The sequence below is a fragment of the Lissotriton helveticus genome, chromosome 11 (genome assembly GCF_964261635.1).
Source record: "Lissotriton helveticus chromosome 11, aLisHel1.1, whole genome shotgun sequence".
Classification (NCBI taxonomy): Eukaryota; Metazoa; Chordata; class Amphibia; order Caudata; family Salamandridae; genus Lissotriton; species Lissotriton helveticus.
In genome coordinates this window covers 41939429-41955900 of record NC_136072.1, presented here as the reverse complement: position 1 = coordinate 41955900, position 16472 = coordinate 41939429, and the positions used below count along the sequence as shown (strand labels likewise).

General features: G+C 45.0%; 1 pseudogene across 1 annotated transcript in view; it reads right to left on the bottom strand.

The window, feature by feature from the left end:
- The window catches only part of LOC144790702 (cytochrome P450 2D28-like), a 398581-nt pseudogene extending 393522 nt beyond the window's left edge, over positions 1 to 5059 (bottom strand). The window contains exon 1 of the transcript XR_013602251.1: positions 4787 to 5059. The product of XR_013602251.1 is annotated as a cytochrome P450 2D28-like (transcript). The remainder of the gene's footprint in view (positions 1 to 4786) is intronic.
- Between the last annotated feature and the right edge of the window lie 11413 nt (positions 5060 to 16472).

Sequence of the window (16472 nt, the reverse complement as noted above, 5' to 3'; positions counted from 1 at the left end):
CTTTAAATGACGCTGAAATAATTTGTTTTTTCAAACATTTTTGTGTGTAAAAGTGTGGCATCACTGGGCTCACACAAATTTTCACCCACACAGCGTTTCCCCAGGTCTCCCGAAACAAATGGTACCTCACTTGCCTGGGTCTGCCTAGTGCCTGCGACAGGAAACAGCGCAAAACGCAACGTGTTTGCACCTCAATTTCGCAGTGAAAACTGGCCCTTCTTTGTCAAAGTGCCTTCCTTTTGTTTTTGAACCCTAGCTCTGCCGGCACCTAGGGAAACCTAGCAAACCCATACATTATTGAAAACTAGACACCCAGGGTAATTAAGGATGGGGTGACTTCACTGCCTCCCACCAGGTTCTGTTACCCAGAATACCTTGCAAAGCTAAAAAAGTCACCAAAAAACGCATTTTCCTCACATTTCTGTGGTGGAAAGTTCTGTAATCTGTATGGATCAACACATTTCCACCCACCCAGCGTTCTCCCAGGTCTCCCCAAAAAAATGGTACCTCACTTGCGTGGGTAGGCATAGTGGCTGCAACAGGAAAAGGCCCAAATCATACGGAGGAGACTTCAAAATTACCTTTTGCAAAACTACCTTGTTTTGGGGGTGGGGGTTTTGGCCCGGGGCTCGGTAGCAAACTTGATAAACTACAAAACCCAAACAGTTCTGAAAACTAGACACCAGGGGGAGTCCAGTGAGGTATGGCATGCGTGGGTCCCCCAACGTTTTCCTACCCAGAATTCCCTGCAAACCTTAAAATTAGGTAAAAAAAATCACTTCTCCATACTTTTTTTCGTGGGATCTCCATGCCGGCACAAATGTCCTACCACCCAGCGTTCCCCTTGTTCTCCCGAGTACAATGATACCTCACTTGTATATACTGTCTCCATCTTTCCTGGGGCCAAGTAACTATTGCTGCTACTCTCTTAAAGTTCACAAAAAAATAGTCAGGGTCATCCCCTTCCTGGAACTTTTGTAGAACTGAACTGGGAATATTGGGATGCACTCGGGCTGTTGAAATAACGTCTGTCAGGCGTAAAATGGCGGTGTCTTGCACTTTTTGATTAGTGGTCATGATGGTAGCTTGCTCCTTGAGGGCACTCTGAAAGCCTCTCTCTCTTTTTGTGCATTGTGATTTTGTTGTTCGAGGACTAATGGTAAATGTCGCTGGCCCTCAGCTAGTTGAGTGACCCTTGCCTCCATTGTAATGGGTTGGGTAATGGTGGCTTCACTGACCAAAGATCCCGCTTCTGACACCACTTGTGGTCACTTGGCCAGATATGACGAACACATGAGTAGTTAGAATATTTGGTTGTTAAATACTTTAACAAAATGGGTTGGAAGTCCATTCTGAAATGGGTGTATTTCACTCAATGTAAGTCCTATTCAGTGTCAGTTTCCTCACTGTGCACCCGAATGTTCTCCCCACGGTCCAGGGGTTAGCTTCTTCCTGCGTCTTCACGTCCCATCAGCGGAAAGGGTGAACACATATCCCTCGGAACAAGCAAATGGGAGATACTATAAGCGGACTGTCCTTTTACTATACTCTGTAGTTTTAACCCTTCACCGCCACCCAGTGTGGGACCATGCACCACCTTGTGCTGCATGCAACAGGAAACTTCACTGAGCGTTTCTAACAAAAACCCTATGGGTGACCCTTCCTCCACCTGCCCCTAGTAAAGAAGATAAGGGTCGTGGCTGAAGGAGTCACACTGTCCTTTGCTCCTCCGGGACGGCTTGACTGGCTGGCGGCTTCTTTATATGCTGGTTCTTGTGGCTCTTCTGGTCTCGCTTCCTCCGCGCTCCTGGAGTTTTCTCTGGCATCTGTGGACCTCTCGCTCGAGGTCAGCGTCTCCCTGGTGCTCCTCAGTGCAGTTGCCGGTCCCTTGTGGCTCTCCGCGTCTTCCTCCTCTCCCTTGCGTTGCGCGCCCCCATCCGCCTCTGGCCTTCGCTTCATCTCCTTTGTTCCCCACGTCACTTCCTCTGCTGCCACTAGAACGTTGGACGCACTCTCGGTCTGCCGCATTTCCACCGCCATCTTGGAAATCCTTTCTGAATGCGGTACGGGATTACAATTCCCCACTTGTTTTTGCAGATACTACCAATGCTAGTTGATTAGTACATCTTCATCTGATGGCAGTTACTTTGGGTTATGACCATACAAAGACTTTCGTAGACATGTTGTGCTGTGGGTCTACAGACTCATGGCTCGCTGGATGGCGCAATGGGTAAAATGCTGACTTGACCGATCCTGACGTGTAATTTACACTGAGTTTGTATTTCTGGAATTGGATCCCCATTTTTTCAATTCTTGGAGATGAATTTCTATTTTTGCTTTTGGAATAAATAAGATATTTCAATATTTTAGCAATTGCTTGGCATATATTTGTCTTTGTATTTGTATGCTTTGTTTTGGAGTTCAAATCACAGAAATTGCTTAGGCCGGGGTCCCTGGCTTCCAATAATTGCTCAACAAGGTCGCAGGCGTCCAATAACGATTCAGTTGGGGTCCACACAAGTAAAGAGGTTAAGAACAACTGTGCTAATGCATGCAAACACAGCATGTACAGCATGCAATAAAATGATGGAATAAATACTGTTTGCCTGTGTTAGCACATGAAAGCCAGACCTGTTGACTTTTCCAATGCTTGTTTGCTTCTGGTGTCGATTTTTACTTGGCTCTGTCCTCTCCGTCCCCAGGGTTTTCTCTTTAGATGATAGAAAAAAAGAGGTAACACCTACATTACCAGGACCAGTGACACAACTCATATAAACCTGCTGGATCAATTGTGGCCGATTTTGGACTAATTACATAAGAAGTCAGCAACCATATCTCCCCATTTATAAGAGATCATGATGTACTCAAAAACTCCAGTACCAACTCATAAAGCACCACCCTCTGCAAGTTAGTTTATATTTCAAAACCTTAGCTTGAAGTACATAATTGCATAACTGACATATCTTCTGAACCATAGGATGGGTCTTAATTGAAGTGCATGAACAGGTTTTGCTTGTAAAGGTTTAGTTCCATCTTTCTACCCTCTGCCAGACTCTTTGCTCCCTTCAGTTGGCATCTCTTTTGCATCCCCACCTTTCTTCGTAGGTCTGGCCACCTCTGGTCTGACAAAGGAACCTCATCCGAGCCCTTCACTGACTCCCCCCTCACCTTTGGTGTTTTTGCAACTCCTTCATCCCATTTGTCTCCTTTGGCCCCTGTGGTCTGCCTGCTTCCCCCTTCTCCCTCCAGCACTACCCAGCAAGCCCCTCTCCAGCACCCATTGGAATTTCGTCATCTAGAGCGGATGACACGCCTTCAATATTGCGCATGTGCGCAGCATCCTCGCCTTCTAGGAGCCCCTGTGACCAACCAGCTCCCAAACTGGCCTCATCACTCCTTATAACCTTGCACAGCTGTGTGCCTCTGTGCTACAGTGGACTCTCAGGCCAGCAACAGCTATCACCGACAAGGGTGTCCCTGCGGGACACAGGCTGATGACCTACCTCAGCCAGTGGCGCTGCGGGGCCCCCCCAAACCCTTCCCCCGAAGAGGTCCAGCCTCCAGTACTTAATTTGTAAAAATAAAAATAAAAAGTGCCAGGGCTCTCGTTAGTAGGCTTCCAAAGCTTACACCACCCATTGCCATTGTTAGCATTGCCAGTGACAGTGCCGCCAAAAAACTAAACAGCACACTCCTAAAGTGTGACAATTCAGACTATTCCAAGCCCCCAAAGCTAAAACAAAATAGCCTGGGTGGCGGGGATTCGTTGTTTTTAATATATATTGAATTAATAAACAATTGCTGTTCTGCTCATCTTGAAATTATACAAACAGCGCCACCATGTGGCAGCTGTCAGAAGTGCCGGTGTTGAGAATTAAGTGCCGGTACAGAGCACCGGAAACCACCGATTCAAATTAAGCACTGGCCTCTGCCCGAAGCACTCAAAGGGCTTCAATCCTCCGATCTCTCCGTCGGAAGTACCAAAACATGTATTTGTTCACCACATAACAGCACTCGATGTGCGCTTTGAATTCAAGGGCACCAGAATGAAATATTGTTCTGGACGTTGTAACGCAGGGGTCACATGCCGATCACCCTCCTTTTCCATGTACTTTTTATCAAAATCTCAAAGCCTAACTTATAGAAACGTTTTTTAAAAATGACTGTACATTAATGAAGTGAGGTATCCTGCTGCAAGTGTCATGCAGCCCAGAAGTGCTTTTTTAAGACTCATCGTGTTAAATGTCACTGCTAATAGGCTGGTGGCCGCTTTTATCCCTCAGGATTGTTCACTGGCTTCACAATCATTTCTCCTGAGCTCTTGCCACCATGGCAACCAATAATACACACACAGGCTGGACTGGCACAAGGATTTTTGCACCGTCGCCAAAATGACTTATGGCATTAATTATGATTTCCCAAACAATCCCCATTTGGGTGAAGCAGGAGGTTGTGTCTGCCTCAGATGGTTATTTATGCAGTAATTCCACATAACGTGGGTTCTTAAATGCATACATTTCTCAAAGCAAAATCTGGTGGAATTTGTTTAATGCCCATTCCGAGTTTGCAGACCTTGGATTAGGTGAAAATACAGTTTTTATCCTTTCGCCACCATTTCGAGGGCTGAGTTACACAACCCCCAATTGGTGAGGTTATGCTACTGCCAGTTCAAACTGCACCCTGTAGTATGAGTATTTTCCAGGTGTGGTATTACCCCAAATGATAGGAGGCAGCTTGGAATAAGCCCCTGCCCCTTGCTCCACATTCACCCCGTTTCCCAGCATACCTGCATGAGAGTTTCATGGTGTAGACTGAAGTTTAGCGCCCACATGCTTCCTACGATAGGGAGTGGAGTTGGTCCTGGGGGAAGCTTCCTCGCCGCCCACTGTAGATTTAGAAACTGCCCCAGGAGCAGGACCACAGCCAGGGCGACTAGCGCCCATGTGACCTCCATCGCGTCCATCCTGTTAGGAGCTTTATCCGGAGCTGAACCCGCAACCTCTTTACCCGGACCGTCTCTCAGTCAGGTGTGTCCTGTGGGAATGTATCACTCTTCCTTCTTTGCCTCCTAATGCCAAGCAGTCACAGTGCAGACTGTGTAAACAAGGACTGGAGACGACTGGGAGAGGCGCCAGCTTGCACAGAGCAGCCAACAGGTCGTGCCAAATGCTGCATTCAACCTCAGAGCTATGCAGTGTGCCTCTGCGTGCACAAGTATTATATTATGATTGACTCCTTGAGGTCCAGGCATTATAAGTGAAAAGAAAAACGTCAAGCAAAAGCCACGTTCCTTGTCAGGGTGAATACAAAAGTCACAAAATAAACCTGTGTTTACCACTGGGTAGCTAAGCACAAAAGCAGTCATGCTTAACTTAGAGGCAATGAGTAAAGTATTGGTGTGGCACAGAAACAGCAGTACAGTGAAAACACAACACAAGGAAAATACCACAACAGTTTAGAAAAATAGAATAAATTGTAATAAATCATTTGATACCAAAACAACAAAAATCCAATCGGTTGAACCAAAGTTCTGATTTTCAAAGTTTTTAGTAAAAAACAGTGCCTACAAGATCCAAGAAGCAGGTTGGGTCTAGTCAGTGCTTACCTTCACACTTAAAAGAAATGTTCTAAGAAGGTAAAGTTCAGCAGGGCAAGGCTGCAAGGGGTGTCCAAGGAGGGAGCGTCGTGGTTGGGGAGCCACTGGATGAAGATTTCCACGTTCAAAGTTAGTTTTCTTTAGAAATCAAAAACTTCAGCTGGACAAAACTGGTGGCTGTAGCTGATGAGAGTTCCGGGAGGCCAGATACACCTTCACTGGCCGGCTGCTGAAGAGGACTTGCTGCTGCGGAGAAGAACGTAGGAGGAGCTACTGCGAAGTCAGGCTGGCCACCAATGCACCTTGGGCGGATAGGCGAGGAGGTTGGTCCCAGTCTTCCCTCGATTCTCGAAGCATCTTTTAGCCAAAAATTCCCAAGTTTTGGATTTTGTCTATCTAGACACCTTAAGAACCACCACCAAGGGTCCAGGACTGGAGGGGCACCACTTGGGGGGGTTAAAACCCACTCACGCTATGTCCAAGTGACGATTCAAGATGGATGCAGCCTTTTAAGTCCCTAAGGCTCTGAACAGGAGGCCAGCAAACTAGCCCATGGAGTCACTATAGTAGTCCTGGGTGCAGGTGATGAAGTAAAGCTCAAGCAGCAGGGCAGGCCTTTGAGTGTTCAAGGTAGGTTCCAGGCAGCAAATCTTTGATTCCAGGTAAGTAAAGCAGTCTTGTTGAGTACACAGCAGACCACACCAGCAGCCAGTCCTCTCAGAGTCTTTCTGCAGGTCCAGAAACTGAACTGAAGAGTGGGTCTGATGGTCATATACAACAGTAGCCACTTTTACTGCGGTAAATCTATTGGTACATCCTATTAATTAACGAAAAACATCTGATTTGTTAAAAGGACTCTCATCGAGTCCTCACCACAGATTACAGTATTGTATGTGGACGGGCTCTACCTCTTTTGTCTGAGGGAGCTCTTAAGTGATATTTTTTATGGCCTATGGTTGGGGGATCTCAACTTAAAATTTCCTAGGAGTGTCCTCAATCAAACTATTGTTATTTTATTGTCAGGCCCCCCTGACAAGATAAAAATAAATGTACCAGCTATTTACCCGGCCTCCTGATAAACAGTGAATTTCCTCTACTATTTACCCAGCTTTACTGTTGGCTGGCAGCCTTGAAAACAGCCAAAAAAGGTCAGCATTTGCCCGGTTACTGGCTAAATTGTAGAGATCCGGCACTGTTCAGCTGGTGGCCGGGCAGAGCCTTCATGATTTACATGGCTGTAGGCAAAGTAAAATAGATTCTGCACTGTTTGGACGACGTCTTTTCAAATAACATAAAACATTCACTATTTACAGAGCCGCTGTCTAAATGGTAGAGATTCTGCTCTGTTTGACTGATGGCCTGCAACTAGCAGAAAAACACCACTGTTTATCTAGTTGCTGACTAAATAGTATATATTCTGTGCTATTTGACTGGCACCCATGCAAATACAAGTAAACTTCACCATTTACCAGGCCACTGGCCAAATAGCAGAGGTTTTGTACTCTGTGTCTACCAGGGTCGTGGACTTGGGTCAGCGGACTTGATAATTCTCGCTTCGATGCTTACTTGAATCAGGGGTTCCACTCGGCAACTCTGGGCATTAGCTTGCCTAATCTCCACAATGGCCACATCAACTCCGGGGATGCCTGGCTCCACCTTGGGGACTCCCAGCAGGGACCATCCCACAGGGAAAGCCAGTACGGGTTCCCCAGAGTTATACAGCGCCAGGCAACCTACGTACGGGTAGCAGTGCGCTTTACAAGCTCAAATACATACAATACATACATACAGTCAAGCAAACAAAAAACTTCACTCACTACGCCGCTGCTGGCAAAACAGCACACATGTACAATTAGGCCCAAAACAACAAGATGATACATGGAATGCTTGAATTAATCTCAGCCACTGGCAATAGTTTGGGCTGCATATCAGTCCATTGCTTTTGTGCCCACCAGCCACCCCAGTTTTAACCCAGCCATATGCATATCAGTCTTGACCCTGCTCCCCATGGGAACAGACCAGCCTGAAGTGCCAGGCTAGGTTTTCCCTAGACTGGAAACAGCCCAATCCATTGTTTTTTTGCCTACCATGCCACCCCAATTTGGTCCCAACCATATGCAAATCAGTTTTGACCCTGCTTCCCATGGGAACAGTTGAGCCTAAACTGCCAGGCCAGGTCGGGAAACATCCTTTACAACGCAACTTTTACTCCGCACTACCATTACGACGCAGCTATTACAATGCAAGTCGTTACAACGACTTGCGCTGAAGGGCGCTGTAGGATAGGGAATAGTTTAATTTTCTATCCAACACCTTCCCTACTATCCACGGGGACTGGAGTTGGAATAGAAAATTAAACTATTCCACTATCCAGCGCCCCCCAACGCAAGTCGTTGTAACGACTTGCGTTGTAAAAACTGCATTGTAATGGCATGCGGAGTAAAAGTATGCGTTGTTATGACATGCATCCGGCCAGGTCCTACCTGGACCAGAAACAAGCATCCTGGCACCAGTTTCAAGGTATCACCCCTCATCAGCCATGCTAGTTTAAATCCAGTGGCACAGTGAGCCTGAGATCCACATCTGGGCATACCTGGCTCACTTAGGGCGGCAGATGCAAAAACAACAAGGTGGTGAATGGAATTATGAACAATGTCAAACAATCACCCCGGTACAGTGATCTGGGCCTAAATCCATCCATCTGATTTACATTTGGCCGGACTCAAACTGGAATGGCATAATGAGTAAAAAACACGATGGATTTAGGTCCAGATCACTATCCTGGGGTTGAGTGTGATAGACTTTGGTCAGTATTCCATCCATCATTCTTTTTGCACTAATTCTGTCACTGGCCTTCCTCTGGAGTGCTGGCTTGCAAACTGCTGCTCATATATCAAATGGAAGGATGAATACCCCTAGGACTCCTGTTATCCTGGAAAAGAGAAACGTGTAAAAAAATACACTTAATTTCTAATGGTGTACTACATAGTGACATATAAACATATGAAGGCTATACCTGAAAATAGGTGAATTTAAGCAATGTTTAGGAACTCAATGGCATGTGCTGGTTCATGGCTCCTTGGAGTAGTATTTAACATGGGAGACATCTCACTCAGGTTCGTAGACAGGTAGAAAGGACTCAGAAAGCAGCAGAAGCTCTTGAAATGAGAGCGTAAGAAAGGGTCAGAAACTCTTAAGTCAGAGCCCAGCACAAGTTAATTACAATTCTGGGTATGCGAGGGAAAAAGTCACTGACTTACTCAGTGATAATCCTTTCCATACACACTAATGCACAAACATCAAAAAGGAATAGAAATGCCAAGCACAAAGTAATCGACCCTAGGACAGAGAGCGATCATCGACCTTTGAGACTTATGTTATGTTTGGACGTTTTCTTTCCCGCTCCTATTGGTCCTAAGGAAATTGGCTCGCCAGAGGATGGTATAATCCTAAAGAATAACAACCGAGTTGTAAAATGGCCATACATACTTGGGAATGTAAAAGCTATTACTAGTATTTATTCTACTTTTGCAGATATTTTGGAACCCCTTGTAGAACAGGCTGCCAACCCTATTAGGATCATGGACCTACATGGTAGGTTGGTAAACGCGCTGGGCCCAGTGTTAAGCAAAATCCCAAAACCAAGGAAAGCTGGGAATCTAGAGGGACATAATAATAATTACTCCTGGTTTAAGAGCTGCAGAGCTGCAAAAACTGAATTAGTGCAGGCAATTAAAAGCGGAGACATCTTCACCATAAGGACAAAGAGGAAACATTACAAGCAATGCCAGACAGACGCAAAGAGACTATGGAACGAAGAGCTGTGTTCGGGCCTAATTAGCGCGGCCAAAGCTAAGGACCAGGCCGGGTTTTGGTTGTTAGAGTTATTACATTTTATAATCCTTAACCGTCTCAGAGAACATGGTAGAAATTTGAGTTTAGTATGCCTGAACTCAGAATAATAAAATACATCTTTTAGTAAAGTTTATTTTAATATTCTGTGTTTGCAAATACCACTTTTAGAAAGTAGGTATTTGCTTGTCTAACCATTCAAACCTGCCTCTGCTAGGTTGTGTATTCCTATGTCTGGTTTTGTGAGTGACAGGGCTGGGGAATTCCAGGAGACAGGCTGAGTCACCCAGTGGTGAATAGAGAGATTTGCATCTAGATGGGAGGGAGGAGTTACACCTGCACATTGAATAGGGCTGTGCCTGCCTTCCACAATGCTGGCTCTACCCCCTAGGGAGCAGCTGATGTCTCTGCCCTGCGCTCTGAAAGAAGAGAAGGAGTCCTGTAAACAAAGTGCTCCAGGACTGTACTTGCCTTCCACAATACTGGCTCCACCTCCTGTGGGGCGTCTGATGCTTCTGCCCATCACTGTGAAAGGAAAGGAGAACTATGGTAAACCGAGTGCTTCAGAACTGGTTTGGACTGGGCAAAGGCCCTTCTCCCCTCAGAGAACAAAGGATTTCTAGGTATAAATATTGGGACCCTGATCCCATGAAATTAGATAACTTTGGACTACAAGAAGAAACCTTTACTGAGGAGAGGAACCTGAAGAAACTGAGGAAAGACTATTCCCAAGCCTAAGTGCTGCCTGGGGGATTGGCCTGCAGTGGTTGCCTTACTGCCAAAGGAAGGAGAAAGGAACTTTGTGTACTTTGCTTTCAACTTGTGAAGGATCTCCAAGGGCTTGGAAAAGAGCTTGCCTCCTGCTGAAGTCTCAGGGACAACAGATTTGGAAGTGCCTGCTGCTGTTTTGGGCCTTCTGAGGAACTGCATGTCGCAAGGAGCTGGAAGCGCGACTCAACGAGAAGAAGTGTGATGCCGTCGCTGTGCCTACCGTCGCAACTCCGGAGAAAGGAGGGTGTCGCCACTGGAACTGTCGCACTGCACCGCATCGGAGAGAAGCGTGCCGCAACGAAGTGGAAACGTGTCGCCGTCGCAACTTCGAAGAAGGAGGGTGTCGCCACTGTGGTTGTCGCACTGCACTGTATCAGGAGAAGAATCTTGCAACTAGTTCAGAGTGTGTCGCCGTCGCTGTGCCTGCCCGCGCAACTCCGAAGCCAGAGGGTGTCGCCGCTGGAACTGTCGCATTGCACCGCATCGACCAAGAGTACCTCGCATCCCCGTGAAGCGCACCGCCGTCGGAGCTGCTGCCATCGCATCTTGGATGCCGCCGCTGTAGTTGTTGCATTGAGCGGAAGCTTCACGCATCGTGGAGAAGAGTGTCGCCGCTGGAGCTGTTGCTGTCGCATCGTAAAGGTGTCGCCGCTGCAGTCCCACATCGAACCAAGAACTTCTCTCATCCCCGAGACGTGTGCCGCATCTGGAAGATCTTCACATCTTTATTTCATTGCATCTAACTTTGCCGCATTTCCCATCGCTGCGACATTGCTTGTCGTGGAAGCGCAACGCAGCTTAAGGTACATCGACACAGAGTGTCGCATCTAAGAACTGAACTGAACTAAAGTAATCATAGTGTGTATTTTTGTTGTTTATCGTCTTGTGGTAACTCTATATAAAGTCTACTTATTTTTTATATAAAACCTGTGTGGTGTCCATTTGTAGTGTTGTCACTGAGTTGCTGTATGTGGTCACAACTGCTTAACTTACAACGCCTCTGAAATAAACGTTGACTGCTCGCGCCATGCAACCTAGAGGGTGAGCTGGGGTTATTTTAAGTGTGTAATCCCCTTGTCCTGACTAGAGGAGAGGGTCCCTACTTGTCACAAGTACCTACCTGTGCCAACTCAAAACCCCCAAATCTAACAGGAAGCGTACCAAACCCACACATTTCTGAAAACAAGACACCCTGGGGAGTCCAGTGAGGTATGTTGAGTGGATCCCCCAAAGGTTCCGTACCCAGAATGACCTGCAAATCCCAAATTTTAAATCCCTTTTCCCACACATTTTTGTGTGGGATTACTGTGCCGGCACAAATGTGCTACCACCCAGCTTTCCCCTTCATCTCTCAAGTAAATGAATACCTCACTTGTGTGGCTGTCCAATGCAGAATCAGCTAAAAACTTGTTTGTTTAAAAATGTAGCGCTTAGAATTTGCGGTGCTATACCCTTAATCCCTATGTTTTGGGCCTTTTACTAGTCACATGCCTTTACATTTTTTATTGATTCTGTATTGGACACCCACACCAGTGAGGTATCACTTTTGAATCTAGCCTCCAATAGCATTACTGTAGGAGCGAAATAGTGATAGCCACTACGGCGTGTGCTGAGGCTACTCCTTCGTGTGCCGCCACAATCAGATTTTGCCTGCGGTATGTGTTGTGAATAACAGACTCAGCAACACCAAGAGTCATCACAAAAGGAAAAAAAATGTTTTAACTCTATATTTAAAGTTCTTAACAATACAATTCGTTGAAGGCAAGTCACACATAGCTTGAAAGTATGCATTACAGTAGGTGTCTCAGTAGGTTCCGATGTGAGCTTGTGCATACAGTTACATATCTGGCATATATCACAGTTATCAATGATCGGTCTTGTCCCTCCCCCTTCTCAAATCCTCTGTTGGAGAGATAGAGAGTCCGCCCCGAAATGCATTCCATTTACCCATTTTTGGTCCCATTTCTTCGGGCATCCCCTATTCTTGTAGAACATCCTTTTCTGCTGTCATGGATCTGTCCATGTCTTTTGCCCAGTCCCCAATTAGAGGTGTATCGCTTGCTCCCCATTTCTGGGCATGTTTCTTTTAGCTATGGCCTGCCCTTGGGATAACCAGGTCTGCTCGGTACTGGTCGGGTCAGTAGCCTCCCATATGTTGAGCAGACATAGCCATGGGGAGCAAATGATTTCTTTCTCGCAAACCTCCTTTAATTTAGGTATGATTCCCTCCCAATAGGGTTGAATCTTGGGGCACTCCCACATTATATGGTAAAAGGTAGCATCTTAGGTGCAAACCCTTAGATTTGACATTATACACTAGGCAGACACTATCTCATCACAAGGCTGTGCCTAGTGTCCTGCCTGTGGATTGAGACAAGGGGTTACACTTTGACCAGTGTTGTCTAGGTGGAGGAAGCCACATTTATCCAATTCCTCATGACACACCCCATTGAAAATCCCCCGCACTTGACATTCAATGCATTTCGAACATTGATTGTTTGAGGGTTCTCCTCAGGACTCGGATATGGCTGTGGACTCTTACAGGTGGCGTAGAAAACGTCAGCTGGCTGTGAAGACTGTTCAAAATCCTAAGTATGTAAGGTGCTGTCGAATTCTTGTGCCAGCAGGATTGAATTAATGCAGACCCTCTGTTGCTTCTGTTTCTTATGGCAATTTCGAATGCCACAAAAATCAATTAAAGCGGCCTTGCAGACTTGAAAGAGGTAGATTAAATTGTTCCGCCTTTGGAACTGCTTGAACTCCATTGAATGGCATCCGTGCGGCTCTGTCAGTTACGGCGAGACAAGCTATTTACTTCTCCCTGAATAGATTTTTGTACCGAGGCTGCAGCACGACTCAATGTTAGGCAGGACAGCAGGCACAGCCTTGTGACGAGATAGTGTCCACCTAGTGTATAATGTTAAATCTAGGACTGCTTGAATTGGTATATATATGTGTATATATTTTTCCATGTAACAGTTTTGTAGTATGTTTTTTCTCAAATTTGTCATGTTTTATGTCAATATGAGTTTTGTATGATATTGCCTATAATGTGTTTTGTTTAACACTGTGGTTTTCAAATATGTGATTTCCTTCTCAAGACATGTACAAATAAGTTTACTTGTTTTGTGTATTTAAATAATTGAAATTAAGCTACTAAAGCTAGAGAACTTTAGAATTTTTGGTCTATAGTTCATGTTAATTGTCTATGGAATAGTCCTCTTCGACACTCCCTTCTTATTCAAGCATTTTAAATAGGGACACACTAAGCATTAGGGTCAGAGGGAGAGCTCGCCAGTGTCGGACATCGTTTTGCAGTCATGTTAGTGGACCCCGAAGATTATTGTTATAGAAAAGTGTTGAGTCAGTTGTTATATAAATTCCTAGGTACTTGAATCCTTCCAATGCCACTGTGACCTCGCATTACTTTGGTAGGTGTGGCATCTGACCATGTAGCATATACAGTGGGGTGTTTGTCCAACTGATGGTATATCCAGAGTGTTTGCCAAAGTTTGAAAATATATGAAGTATCCTATATTGAATTTCTCGGGCCGCAACATATTGGAGTATGTCATCGGCATATACCAAGATTTTTCCTCATGTTGCTGTGACCATTTCAGTCCTCTGATCAGGGGGTTCCCCCTCACCCATGTCGTCAGTGGCTCGAGCATCAATGTGAAGATCAGGGTTGACAGGGGGCAGCTCTGTCTAGTTCCCCAGTTCAGATGAAACCGCTGTGAAATGTGTTGGGTGACAACTATTTGCGCTGTCGGGTCTGAGTATAATAATTGTATCCATTTTATATACGTTGGGCTGAAGCCCATTCGCTCCAGGACAGCAACGAGATCGGGTCATTCGATTGTATCGAACGCCATCCTGGCATCAAGAGAGAGCAGAGACACGTCTTCTTCGACTGTTCCTGCTTTCCCCAACACCCCATGTAGTCGGCGGTGGTTAAGAGCAGTGTTTCTTCCGGGCATAAAGCCTGACTGGTCCAGGTGCACAATTTTATTAATTATTGGAATCAGTCTATTAGGTAGGGCTTTTGCCAACATTTTTGTTTCTGCATTCAGAAGCGAGATGGACCGGTAGGAGCTACATTCCTCTGCCGGTTTGCCCTGTTTAAAGATCACAACAATCGATGCTAATCGAAGGTTGTCTGGGAGGGAGCCTTTTTGAAGACTTTCTTAATACATTGCTTTGAGGGGGGGCACTATCTTAGAGGCAGTTAACTTGAGCAGTTCAATTGGGATTCCACTGGGTCCCATAGCTTACAAAAGGATCATTGAAATTACAAGAATATTTTAAAGGAAAGGCCTTTGGCAAAGGGTGCCGTTTTTACATGCATTCACGGCAACCAAGATTTCATTATTGATACAGGTTTTAGAGGGTGTTACTTTTGCTATTTTATCTGTGGCTGCTGCAGATTTGGCTGCTTCATCTGCCAGAGAATTCACTACAGCTTGTGCTCCAACACATTGATAACTCAATGTATGTATGACATGAGTTTGTGGCAAGCCATCTTTAAGATCTACCATTTTAACTAAAGCATTTTTCTACTTTATTGTGCTACCTTTGGACCCCTTAAAATCATTCGGTCACCAAAAATGTAAGTCATTAAATGACTGTACACAGTAATATTAAACACACACTGGGGAAGTTAGGATTCATATTTTCAAGTGCAAGAAGTTAAACCTTCAATTCAGCTATCTGCGCTGTACAGTCTAATAGAGACTGTGTGTTGTTTGGGGGGTGAAAAACGCCATTGGACATAGTGCCAATAACGATTGTGCATGCAGCAGAATACTGCTGTTTGGAACCTATAGCAGGTTGAGAAGTACCATCAGTATAAATGATGTATTTGTATTCATCAAGGGGCAGAACTGAAGAAGGCAATGGATAAACATGTTCATATAGCAAAAATTCTTGAGTTTGCAAAGAAGGGTCAAAGATAAAGTCGACATCCAAGGCTGTTAAGGACATAGCCCATTGTATCTATCTGGGATGGAGGGCTTTTGCCTTGGGAACGCAAGCTTTTTTGATGGCCTTTAAGGTGGGCATCAGAGAAACAGCTATAATGTGTTTACCTTGAGCAAATGGTTGTTCTTTAAGGATCGCCATCTGTACAGCAGTCAGATTATTTTCAGTGGAAGCAAAACGCATTCCTGCATTGGAATATAGATGTGTTTTGTATGCTATGGGTACCGTTTCACCCTCATTATATGTTACATATATAAATCCAATACCACCTGGTAAAACACATCTCATTTAGTAGAGATCATCATCAGGCCAGGTTTGTGAGCACCTAGAATCATTAAGATTAAAAACAAAGGTTGCGGGGGGTCAGAACATACTACCCCTATTGCCTGCTGAATTATGCAATTGTTAATTAATGAAAAATTAAATAAGGAGAAGAACTCAGAAACTTGCCTAGGGAGCGGGAGAGATGACAGATCAATTACTAATTTAATTAAGCAGAAATATATATATATATATATATATATATATATATATATATATATATATATGGTTGCTCCAATCGCGCCAAAGAACGGGGCTCAAGCGGTGGGTGCCGCTGCACGGTCGGCGCACCGTGTAATATCAATGCTCCAACAGCCTCTCTCCCAGCCGAGAGAGAAGTAGAAAAGCAGCACTCGCGGGGTGAGTTTCAGCGTTTCTTTATTTAATTCTGGTGCAGACGCGTTTCGGGCCAAGCCCTTTGTCAATGTAATTACAAAAACGCTAACAGGAGGACATTTTATGCAGCGCGATGTTCCTGATGGAAACTGAAAATGGACTACCCGGCTCAGAACTATGGGCGCCATATTGGAATGTGCAAAAGTAACACAGTTACATTGATCATAGGGCGAAAATAGCTTTTTCCAACATAATTCATTTTGTTATAAAGCTGTGAATCAGCTTGCCTTTAAAATTCTATTGATGAATATTGTGACGTAAACTTTAAACTAAAACAAGTACATTTTAAATATACTATACATTTCATAAATATTCCAACCATCCTTGTTCTCTTATTGAGTGTACATGTTTACTCATTTAGTCACAAAAATGTAGATGAAAACGCCCAGTCAATCAAACATTCCATTACTATCTTGCCGTGGATCGGCTTGGGCGGCTCCTATCACTAGAAACCGCTTATCAATACCCGGGGGCACCCCCCGAGTCAAAACAGATTCCACCAGATCAAAATGAGATGGCAGGCTGTTTACTAATGCAGTTTATTTGCCCAGGTGGA